A 13,159-nucleotide genomic window follows, 5' to 3' on the forward strand; every position below is an offset into this window, starting at 1 on the left:
GCTTTATAGAATTAATAATTGGGTTTTGAGGCTTACCAGTGACACCGACAGCAGCGAGGAGGGGATAGTAAATTACTTGTATCCCCAGAAGCACATATCTTATCCGTTCGCTTACTGATATTGAATCATAATCCTCAAACAGATATTGAATCATCCAGAATGTACTGCTGTCATCTATCCTTCCCAGATTACGACCCAGTGTTGTAACATTACAATCTATCCTTCCCAGAATACGACCCAGTGTTGTGACATTACAATCTATTATTCCCAGATTCTGATCCATTGCCGATCCCGATCTATTCTTTCCCTCTCTCTGATCCCTGTTAGTGCCGGAGGTGATGCTCCCACTGACACTCTGTGATAACACGGTGAAAGGAGTCGCTTATTTCTCGCAGAGAGAAACACTCCAGTGACACAATTAGGGCCCATGGAGACTGACATTAATTACAGTCACTGAACAAACAGATTCAGTTCGAACAACTTTAAACCCCACACTTTTTATATCACAACATATATTTAACCAAATATTACACAGATTGAAAGCCCAAAGCCCAGTGTATTATTTGAATAAATATTTGGAAGAGCAGAAACTATGAGACCCTCAGTCTGACAGCACTGATGTGAAGGGAGAACAGTTTCATTTACAGACTGCAGATTTTTTTGTTCATACAATACAGTTGTCATATCACATTCCAAACGTACACAATACAGATCATACAATTTGCAGGTTACATCAAGTACAGTTCAATGAAGACATTGGACATAATTACAGTTCATGACACTCGAGGGTGCCTCATTGCATTCCACTCAATACAGATTATTGATAACAGGTACGCAACAGATTATTTCTGAGTGAAATCCTTTAATTTCAGAGAGTTTCTCCCCACTTCTCGAGGGTTGGGTTTCCAATCAGAGATGGAAACTGAACCATTTTACAAGTCAGTGTGGAGACCACCCTGTGAATATTGGGGCAATCTCTGGATACCCCGGTCAATATTGGCAAGTCTATGGGTCCTCCTGGAAATATTGGGGCAGTCTCTGGATCTCCCTGTAAATATTCTTACATACTGCAGAAGCCACACTAAAGGCAGCTGGTTCCTTGTGATAACAACCGTGGGCCACTGGGTGTCGGTGTAACAGCACCAGATGTCGAGGGGCTGCTGGGGGTGTCAGTGAAATGACAGCACAGGAGGAGCCCCCTGCGACAGAGGGGCCTGAGCCAGTGGGAGCTCTCCAAATGGGTCTGTCTGCCTCGAAAAGAGGCAGACAGAGGAAGGCCAGGGAATGGGTTAAACAGTTCGTAACTCATTGACAGTGAGGAGCTTTCCGACATCGAGAGAATGTGAAGGGGATTTTATAAATATCGTACTGTCTCTCCCTCTGTCTGCCGATGTTTGTCTCTTTCTCTCACTCTCTCTGTCTCTCTCACTCTCACAATCTCTCACACTCTTTGTATCTTTGTCTCACTCTCTCTGTTTCCCAATCTCTCTTAGTCTCTTTCTCACACTCTCTGTCTCCCTCACTCTCTTGGTCTCTCTCCATCTCTCTCTCATTCTCTCACTCCCTCTGTCTCTCTCACTCTCTCCATCATTTTCATTCTGTCCCCCTCACTGTCTGCTTCTGTCTCTCTCACACTCTCGCTCTCTCTCCTGCTGCATCTCTCACTCTAATTCTCTCTCTGTCTGTGGGTATCCAAAAAAATTTATGAAATAAAGTAACATTTGGGAGAAAAATCAACCTCATTCATTCTACACGTTGAGGACTGGGTCCGGTTCTGGTCAGACTGCACCTTGAGGACTGGGTCCAGTTCTGGTCAGACTGCACCTTGAGGACTGGGTCCAGTTCTGGTCAGACTGCACCTTGAGGACTGGGTCCAGTTCTGGTCAGACTGCACCTTGAGGACTGGGCCCAGTTCTGGTCAGACTGCACCTTGAGGACTGGGTCCAGTTCTGGTCAGACTGCACCTTGAGGACTGGGTCCAGTTCTGGTCAGACTGCACCTTGAGGACTGGGTCCAGTTCTGGTCAGACTGCACCTTGAGGACTGGGTCCAGTTCTGGTCAGACTGCACCTTGAGGACTGGGTCCAGTTCTGGTCAGACTGCACCTTGAGGACTGGGTCCAGTTCTGGTCAGACTGCACCTTGAGAACTGGGTCCAGTTCTGGTGGGACTGCACCTTGAGGACTGGGTCCAGTTCTGGTGGGACTGCACCTTGAGGACTGGGTCCAGTTCTGGTCAGACTGCACCTTGAGGACTGGGTCCAGTTCTGGTTGGACTACATCTTGAGGACTGGGTCCAGTTCTGGTCAGACTGCACCTTGAGGACTGGGTCCAGTTCTGGTGGGACTGCACCTTGAGGACTGGGTCCAGTTCTGGTTGGACTACATCTTGAGGACTGGGTCCAGTTCTGGTGGGACTGCACCTTGAGGACTGGGTCCAGTTCTGGTCGGACTACATCTTGAGGACTGGGTCCAGTTCTGGTCAGACTGCACCTTGAGGACTGGGTCCAGTTCTGGTCGGACTACATCTTGAGGACTGGGTCCAGTTCTGGTCAGACTGCACCTTGAGGACTGGGTCCAGTTCTGGTGGGACTGCACCTTGAGGACTGGGTCCAGTTCTGGTGGGACTGCACCTTGAGGACTGGGTCCAGTTCTGGTCGGACTACATCTTGAGGACTGGGTCCAGTTCTGGTCAGACTGCACCTTGAGGACTGGGTCCAGTTCTGGTGGGACTGCACCTTGAGGACTGGGTCCAGTTCTGGTCGGACTACATCTTGAGGACTGGGTCCAGTTCTGGTCAGACTGCACCTTGAGGACTGGGTCCAGTTCTGGTGGGACTGCACCTTGAGGACTGGGTCCAGTTCTGGTCAGACTGCACCTTGAGGACTGGGTCCAGTTCTGGTCAGACTGCACCTTGAGGACTGGGTCCATGTACTGGGAAGACTGCAACTTGAGGACTGGAGAGAGTGGAGCAGTGGGATTAGTGTGAGATTGATACAGGACTATGGGGAGAGAGTGGGGCAGTGGGATTAGTTTTGCATTGATGAAGGGCTATGTGGAGAGAGTGGGGCAGTGGGATTAGTGTGAGATTGATACAGGACTATGAGCAAAGAGTGGGGCAGTGGGATTAGTGTGAGATTGATACAGGACTGTGGGGATATAATGGGGCAGTGGGATTAGTGTGAGATTGATACAGGACTATGGGGAGATTGTGGGGAATTGGGATCAGTTTGAGATTGACACAGGACTATGGGGAGAGAGTGGGTCAGTGGGATCAGAGTGAGATTGATACAGGATTATGGGGAGAGAGTGGGGCAGTGGGATTAAGGTGAGATTGATTCTGGACTATGGGGAGAGAGTGGGGCAGTGGGATTATTGTGAGATTGATACAGGACTATGGGGAGAGAGTGGGGCAGTGGGATTAAGGTGAGATTGATTCTGGACTATGGGGAGAGAGTGGGGCAGTGGGATTATTGTGAGATTGATACAGGACTATGGGGAGAGAGTGGGGCAGTGGGATTAGTGTGAGATTGATACAGGGCTATGGGGAGAGAGTGGGGCAGTGGGAATAGTGTGAGATTGATACAGGACTATGGGGAGAGAGCGGGGCAGTGGGATTAGTGTGAGATTGATACAGGACGATGGGGAGAGAGTGGGGCAGTGGGATTAGTGTGAAATTGATACAGGACGATGGGGTGAGAGCGGGGCAGTGGGATTAGTGTGAGATTGATACAGTATTATGGGGAGGGAGTGGGGCAGTGGGATTAGCTCCAGATTGATACGGGGCTATGGGGAGCAGGTGGGGCAGTGGGATTAGTGTGGGACAGACAGAGAAAGGGCCGGGATTCGGTGAAACAGTTAGTTGCTCATTGACAGTGAGGAGCTTTCCGACACCTCGAGGATGTGAAGGGGATTTTATAAATAAAATCTCTCACTCCCTCTGTCTCTCTCACTCTCTCTGTCTCTCTCACTCTGTCTCGTTCATTCTCTCTTTCTCTCACTCCCTCTGTCTTTCTCACTCTCCAGTCTTTTTTACTCTGTCGTCCTCACTGTCCGCTTCGCGCTCTCACTCACTCTCGCTCTCTCTCCTGCTGCCTCTCTCTCTCACTCGAATTCTCTCCCTCTCTCTCTCTCTCTGTATCCGTAAATTTTCAGAAATAATGTAAAATTTGTGAATAAAAAATCAAACCTCATTCATTCTACAACTTGAGGACTGGGTCCAGTTCTGGTCAGACTGCACCTTGAGGACTGGGTCCAGTTCTGGTCAGACTGCACCTTGAGGACTGGGTCCAGTTCTGGTCAGACTGCACCTTGAGGACTGGGTCCAGTTCTGGTCAGACTGCACCTTGAGGACTGGGTCCAGTTCTGATCAGACTGCACCTTGAGGACTGGGTCCAGTTCTGGTCAGACTGCACCTTGAGGACTGGGTCCAGTTCTGATCAGACTGCACCTTGAGGACTGGGTCCAGTTCTGATCAGACTGCACCTTGAGGACTGGGTCCAGTTATGGTCAGACTGCACCTTGAGGACTGGGTCCAGTTCTGGTCAGACTGCATCTTGAGGACTGGGTCAATTTCTTGTCACCGAGATACCAGGGAGACAATCGACTGCTGGAGGAAGCACAGAGAAGAGTCTCGAGGCAGCTCCCCAGTATCAGGGGCGGGTCTGAGTAATGAGGAAAGACTGGAGAGACTTGGGCTTCTGAGAGTGGATGTGAAGTGTGTGAGAGGAGACCTTGGAGAGGGATACAAGATAGGAAAGGGACAGGAAATGACTTTATATTAAATTCCCTCACACTGTGTACGGTCCCACACTGTAACTGTGTTTATGTACAGTTCCCTCACTCTGTGTATTCCCACACTGTAACTGTGTTTATGTACAGTTCCCTCACTCTGTGTATTCCCACACTGTAACTGTGTTTATGAACAGTTACCTCACTCTGTGTATTCCCACACTGTAACTGTGTTTATGTACAGTTCCCTCACTCTGTGTATTCCCACACTGTAACTGTGTTTATGTACAGTTCCCTCACTCTGTGTATTCCCACACTGTAACTGTGTTTATGTACAGTTCCCTCACTCTGTGTATTCCCACACTGTAACTGTGTTTATGTACAGTTCCCTCACTCTGTGTATTCCCACACTGTAACTGTGTTTATGTACAGTTCCCTCACTCTGTGTATTCCCACACTGTAACTGTGTTTATGTACAGTTCCCTCACTCTGTGTATTCCCACACTGTAACTGTGTTTATGTACAGTTCCCTCACTCTGTGTATTCCCACACTGTAACTGTGTTTATGTACAGTTCCCTCACTCTGTGTATTCCCACACTGTAACTGTGTTTATGTACAGTTCCCTCACTCTGTGTATTCCCACACTGTAACTGTGTTTATGTACAGTTCCCTCACTCTGTGTATTCCCACACTGTAACTGTGTTTATGTACAGTTCCCTCACTCTGTGTATTCCCACACTGTAACTGTGTTTATGTACAGTTCCCTCACTCTGTGTATTCCCACACTGTAACTGTGTTTATGTACAGTTCCCTCACTCTGTGTATTCCCACACTGTAACTGTGTTTATGTACAGTTCCCTCACTCTGTGTATTCCCACACTGTAACTGTGTTTATGTACAGTTCCCTCACTCTGTGTATTCCCACACTGTAACTGTGTTTATGGACAGTTCCCTCACTCTGTGTATTCCCACACTGTAACTGTGTTTATGTACAGTTCCCTCACTCTGTGTATTCCCACACTGTAACTGTGTTTATGTACAGTTCCCTCACTCTGTGTATTCCCACACTGTAACTGTGTTTATGTTGAATTCTCCGGTCCGTTATTTTGATAAACTGACCAACACCCTCACACTGTGAAGAGTAAAATTTGCTGCCCAATAACCCAATTTCTTATCCGCACCTGCGGCTGGAAGACCATTAACTCGGTGAAGGAGGCCCTTTGGCCCGTCTGAAACCTGCTGGCCTTCCAGCTGAAGGAGCTGTCCACAACCGAGTGTTGCCAACTGGCACACTCCAAGGTCCAGGAGTACATGCTGCGGGACGCACTGAGGCAAGGTGCGGCCTACGCAACGGCTGTATGGGGAGAGGCCACCGTGTGAGGTCACCCCACCCTGTATCGTACACCATGAATCATAAGAAATGGACTGTGTTTGAATTGTAACATTGGGATCGTATTGTGTACGATCTGTATTGTATTAGTTTGAATTGTACTGGTTTGGAATTGTGATATTTACATTGAACTGAGTATCTTTAAATTCTATAAAATAAAGTATATTTTAAAATTTCAATAAAGTTTTTGTTCTGAGAGTCTGTCTCCGTTCGGTAAATATAAACCTGTTTATTGGTGCAATGGACAAAATCACAACTGTATTTCCATATCTAAAGCCGCCTGCTTATTCTTTTTAGTAACAAGGCCCCTGTGGGAGGTCCCCCTGCTCAGAATAAGCCTGGCTGTGAAATCTGAGAGGAAGTGGAAGGAGAAGCAACCAGACTTGATGTTATCGTTGAGTTTCGAACATCTGTCAACTGGTAATAACAAATAGTCACTGTGCTTCGAGTAAACCAAGGGCTGGAGAGTGAGAAGCTTCTCAAGCTTTCATTCAGGGTTAATTCCAACACCTGAACCTGCCAGTTGTCTGTTACACAACAAGCAAACATTCCACATTTCAACTACTCCCTCAACACTGTCCCATCAAACAGTCCCAGGGCAGGTCCAGGGTTAGATACAGAGTAAAGCTGCCTCTGCACTGTCCCATCAAACACTCCCAGGGCAGGTCCAGCACGGGTTAGATATAGAGTAAAGCTCCCTCAACACTGTCCCATCAAACATTCCCAGGGCAAGTACAGCATGGGTTGGATACAGAGCAAATCTCCCTCGACACTGTCCCATCAAACACTCCCAGGGCAAGTACAGCACGGGTTCGATACAGAGTAAAGCTCCCTCTGCACTGTCCCATCAAACACTCCCAGGGCAAGTCCAGCACGGGTTAGATACAGAGGAAAGTTCCCGATACACTGTCCCATGAAACACTCCCAGGGCAGGTCCAGCACGGGCTAGATACTGAGGAAAGTTCCCTCTACACTGACCCATCAAACATTCCCAGCACAGGTACAGCACGAGTTAGATACAGAGTAAAGCTCCCTCGACACTATCCCATCAAACACTCCCAGGGCAGGTACAGCACGGGTAAGATACAGACTAAAGCTCCCTCGACACTGTCCCATCAAACACTCCCATGCAGCTACAGCACGGGTTCGAAACAGAGTAAAGCTCCCTCTACACTGTCCCATCAAACACTCCCAGGGCAGGAACAGCACGGGCTATGAACAGAGTAAAGCTCCCTCCACTCTGTCCCATCAAACACTCCCAGGGCAGGAACAGCACAGGTTCGATACAGAGTAAAGCTCCCTCTGCAGTGTCCCATCAAACACTCCCAGGGCAGGTGCAGCACGGGTTAGTAACAGAGCAAATCTCCCTCTGCACTGTCCCATCAAACACTCCCAGGGCAAGTACAGCATGGGTTGGATACAGAGTAAAGCTCCCTCTGCACTGTCCCATCAACCATTCCCAGGGCAGGTACAGCACGGGTTAGATACAGAGTAAAGCTCCCTCGACACAGTCCCATCAAACAATCCCAGTACAGGTACAGCACGGGTTAGATACAGAGTAAAGCTCCCTCTACACTGTCCCATCAAACACTCCCAGGACAGGTGCAGCACGGGTTAGATGCAGAGTAAAGCTCCCCCTGTGCTGTCCCATCAAACATTCCCAGGGCAGGTACAGCACGGATTAGATACAGAGTAAAGCTCCCTCGACACAGTCCCATCAAACACTCCCAGAGCAGGTACAGGGTTTGATACAGAGTAAAGCTCCCTTTACACTGTCCCATCAAACACTCCCAGGGCAGGTACAGGGTTAGATACAGAGTAAAGCTCCCTCTACACTGTCCCGTCAAACACTCCCAGGGCAGGTACAGGGTTAGATACAGAGTAAAGCTCCCTTTACACTGTCCCATCAAACACTCCCAGGGCAGGTACAGGGTTTGATACAGAGTAAAGCTCCCTCTACACTGTCCCATCAAACACTCCCAGGGCAGGTACAGCACGGGTCCGATCCAGAGTATAGAAGGAGTCGAGAGGTGGTGGTGAGGTGGAGCTGGGTATCGTCAGTGTACATGTGGAACGTGATGTCATGTCTTCGGATGATATCACCGAGGGGCAGCATGTAGATGAGAAATGGGAGGGGGCCAAGGGTAGATCCTTGGGGGACTCCAGAGGTAACGGTGCGGGGGTGGGAAGAGACGCCATTGCAGGTGATTCTCTGGCTACGACTGGAGAGATCAGAATGGAACCCTTGGGAAACACACTTGGGAACGGACGGTCATTGAACTGTTCCACACACACTCCTTAAACCACATCATAGAATCAGAGAATGATACAGCACTGGGAGAGGCCATTCGGACCATCGTGCCTGTGCTGGCTCTTTGGACGAGCGATCCAATCAGTCCCACTCCCCCTGCTCGTTCCCCCGTAGCCCTGCAAATTTTCCCCCTTCAAGTATTTATCCAATTCCCTTTTGAAAGTTATTATTGAATCTGCTTCCACCGCCCTTTCAGGCCGTGAATTCCAGATCATCACAACTCGCTGCGTAAAAAAATGTTTCCTCATCTCCCCCTCTGGTTCTTTCACCGATTACCGTAAATCTGTGTCCTCTGGTTACCTTATTTACTCTGTTAAAACCCTTCATGATTTTGAACACCTCGATCAAATCTCCCCTTAACCTTCTCTGCTCTCAGGAGAACAACCCCAGTTTCTCCAGTCTCTCCACATCACTGAAGCCCCTCATCCCTGGAACCATTCTAGTAAATCTCTTCTGCACCCTCTCCAAGGCCTTGACATCCTTCCTAAAGTGTGGGGCCCAGAATTGGCCACAATACTCCAGCTGGGGCCCTAACCAGTGTTTTACAAAGGTTCAGCATAACTTCCTTGCTTTTGTACTCTATGCCTCGAGTTATAAAGCCCAGGATCCCGTCTGTCTTTTTAACAGCCTTCTCAACTTGTCCTGCCACCTTCAAAGATTTGTGTACACACCCCCCCCAGGTCTCTCTGTTCCTGAACCCCCTTTAAAATTGGACCATTTAGTTAATGTTGCCTCTCCTCACTCTTCCGACCAAAATGAATCACTCGCTGGTTAGTCGAGCTCGGGGCAGCCTTGGGTTGTTCTGGGCAAGACTTCCCAACACGGCCTGACTGAGGTGTGGGGTAAACAGTGAAGGAGGCAACAGGATGGGAAACACAGGGGAGGGGCATCCAAGGCTGGGGAACACTTTCAGCTCAGAAACAATTTGCTGGATGTGGACCCGGCCCAGTCAGCAAACACTGAGTGCGGTTTCCATCAATCATTGCTGACGGGGTGAGTTTAGTTCTGGGTGTGTGTCGCTGCGTGTTGCTGATAAGGCCTCGGTCTAAACAGGCTCTTCCGCTGTTTATCTCAAACGGAGCAGCAGACCGGCTCTGTGAGCAAACCCACTGAGCTGTGTTCGGGGGCCGGTCAGTAAAATCGAACGGAACCCCTCCTGGTTCTGAGCCCCCTGTACAGCTCTGGAAATCAGGAACAGAGACTGGAGGAGAAACTGTGAGACTGGAATGGGGAACGTTCCACAAAATGATTCAAGTATACAGAGAGAGAGATTTTATAAATATATATATCAATATAGAAAGAGAGAGAGATGGAGATAGACAGAGTGGGGGATAGATAGACTGCTGGAGATATAGGACCAATACTATAGATGGTGTTACTGGTGTGGGTGTGTTATTCAGACATCTGATGGTGTTACATAGAGAGAGAGAGATGGAGAGAGACAGAAGAGTGTTAGATAGATATCGAGATAGAGAGATAAATAGATAGACAGACAGACTGCTGCTGGGATTGGACTAATACTGGACATTATTCTGGCCGCACTCCCGAAACCTTCACACATGAATTTGAATCACTGGAACTTTCTGAAGCCGCTCTTTCCCGGGGCTCTGAGGTATTTCCCACTCCCCGCTAAAGACCCCCGCCCACTGTTGAGTTCGGGACAAACCTCCCCCCTCCTCTCCCTTTCCCTGTCTCTCCCTCTACCTCTCTCTCTCTCTCCCTCTCTCTCTTTCTCCCTCTCTCTCTCCCTCTCTCTCTCTCTCTCTCCCTCTCTCACTCTCTCCCACTCCCACTCCCTGTCTCTCCCTCTTCCTCTCTCTCTCTCCCTCTCTCCCTCTCCCTCTCCCTCTCTCTCTCCCTCTCTCCCCTGATCTCTCCCTCTCCCTCTCTCTCTCTCCCCCTCTCCCTCTCTCACTCCCTCTCTCTCCCTCTCTCTCTCTCTCTCCCTCTCCCTCTCTCCCTCTCCCTCTCTCTCTCTCTCTCTCTCCCTCTCTCTCTCTCTCCCTCTCCCTCTCTCCCCGGGCCCCTCGTGCTTTTCCTGTTGGGGTTTGAAGGCCGAGCTCGCGAAGCCCGTCCTTCACTCACCTTCACTCACTCGGGCTCCTCCGTCCCGCAGTTGAACACCTTTTAAAATCACCTCAATCCATCAGAAAAAGGGAGGAGGGGAAAAGCAGAGTGGGTTTGAGGGGGAGAGGCCCCCCTTCACCCCCTCCCCTGTCCCACCCTCACCCCCTCCCCTGTCCCACCCCACCCCCTCATTAAATAAAAAGGAGCAGAAACAGGAAGGCTGAGAAAGAAAGAAAGAGCTGAGAAAAAGATGAGAAGCAGGTCAGTGGTTTGGGCCCAGAGTTGTGTGGTGACAAGTGGCCCTGGGGTTTTTACCCAAGACAGGCCTCAGGCCCAAGTCATTGGCTCCACATGTTGAGGCAATGGTGCAGGCCGAGAGGTGCCCGGTATCGGGGAGCAGCAGCAGCAGGGAATCAAATCTCAGGCTCAGTAAGTACGGCCATCGTTTCTCTTCATCCATTTCGATTAGAATAACATTTCGCTGAATGTGGCCCAGGTCAAGTGAGGGGGTCTCGGATCAGAGCCCGTCACAGGGAATGAGATCAACTCCCCTCCTTTATACAGTGTTACGAGTGTGGGTGTGATACACGTACACCTGGTGCTGTTACTGCTGCAGGTATAGTACTAATACTTCACATGGTGTTACTCGTGTGGGTGTGATACACGTACACCTGGTGCTGTTACTGCTGCAGGTATAGTACTAATACTTCACATGGTGTTACTAGTGTGGGTGTGATACACGGACACCTGGTGCTGTTACTGCTGCAGGTATAGTACTAATACTTCACATGGTGTTTAGTGTGGGTGTGATACACGTACACCTGGTGCTGTTACTGCTGCAGGTATAGTACTAATACTTCACATGGTGTTACTGGTCTGGGTGTGATATACGTACACCTGGTGCTGTTACTGCTGCAGGTATAGTACTAATACTTCACATGGTGTTACTAGTGTGGGTGTGATACACGTACACCTGGTGCTGTTACTGCTGCAGGTATAGTACTAATACTTCACATGGTGTTACTCGTGTGGGTATGATACACGTACACCCGGTGCTGTTACTGCTGCAGGTATATTACTAATACTTCACATGGTGTTACTAGTGTGGGTGTGATACACGTACACCTGGTGCTGTTACTGCTGCAGGTATAGTACTAATACTTCACATGGTGTTACTCGTGTGGGTGTGATACACGTACACCCGGTGCTGTTACTGCTGCAGGTATAGTACTAATACTTCACATGGTGTTTAGTGCGGGTGTGATACACGTACACCCGGTGCTGTTACTGCTGCAGGTATAGTACTAATACTTCACATGGTGTTACTAGTGTGGGTGTGATACACGTACACCTGGTGCTGTTACTGCTGCAGGTATAGTACTAATACTTCACATGGTGTTACTGGTCTGGGTGTGATATACGTGCACCTGGTGCTGTTACTGCTGCAGGTATATTACTAATACTTCACATGGTGTTACTAGTGTGGGTGTGATACACGTACACCTGGTGCTGTTACTGCTGCAGGTATAGTACTAATACTTCACATGGTGTTACGAGTGTGGGTGTGATACACGTACACCTGGTGCTGTTACTGCTGCAGGTATAGTACTAATACTTCACATGGTGTTACGAGTGTGGGTGTGATACACGTACACCTGGTGCTGTTACTGCTGCAGGTATAGTACTAATACTTTAGATGGTGTTTAGTGCGGGTGTGTTATTCTGACATCTGATGGTGTTCCTGACGGTGTTTCACTCCTACACTAGATGGCATTATTGGGACATGTCGTCCTGCCAATGGAAACAGTCTATTGACGGTGACCTTGCCTGTTCATTTGATCATTTTGAACACCTCGATCACATATCCTGGGTTCCAATTCGAGTCTGACATCGATCCCATCTCAGGTTCAGGGTCTCCACTCCCGTTAAGCAGTCTTGGAATCTTAATATTGAGGCAGTTGATTCCCGCTGCCCTGGATCGACTCGTCCCACAGTGAGACCCGGGGATGGAACAGTGATCTCCCCCTTGTGATCCCCACCCCACACTCATGTCTTCTGCGCCTGGATCTCCTGAGCCTGGGCTCAGTGGGGATCACTCTCGCCTCAGAGTCAGAAAGGTCATGGGTTCAAACCCCATTCCAGAGACTTGAGCCCATAATCCCAGCTGACACTCACTGAGGGAGAGCTGCACTGTCGGAGGTGCCGTCCTTCGGGTGAGACGTTAAACCGAGGCCCCGCCTGCCCTCTCAGGTGGGTGGAAAAGATCCCATGGGACCATTTCGAAGAAGAGCTGGGAAGTTCTCCCCGGTGTCCAGGGCCAATATTTATCCCTCAACCAACATAATTAAATAACAAATTATCTGGTCATTTTATCTCATTGCTGTTTGTGGGATCTTGCTGTGCGCAAATTGGCTCCCGCCTTTCCTACATTACAACAGTGACTGCACTTCAGAAAATCCTGAATTGTCTGTAAAGCTCTTTGGGAGGTCCTGAGGTTTGTGAAAGGCTCTGTATGAAGGAAAGTTCCCGGGGGTTACTGTGAGAGGAGGTGAACTTTGGTTCGATTTGTTTGCTGCTTTATTCCAAAGCCGGGTGAGATGTTCAGAACAACAGGGACAATCAGAGTCACTTCATTCAATCAGTCCAGCTCACATTCGAGTGAT

Source organism: Heptranchias perlo, unplaced genomic scaffold, assembly GCF_035084215.1.
Source record: "Heptranchias perlo isolate sHepPer1 unplaced genomic scaffold, sHepPer1.hap1 HAP1_SCAFFOLD_539, whole genome shotgun sequence".
NCBI classification, from domain to species: domain Eukaryota; kingdom Metazoa; phylum Chordata; class Chondrichthyes; order Hexanchiformes; family Hexanchidae; genus Heptranchias; species Heptranchias perlo.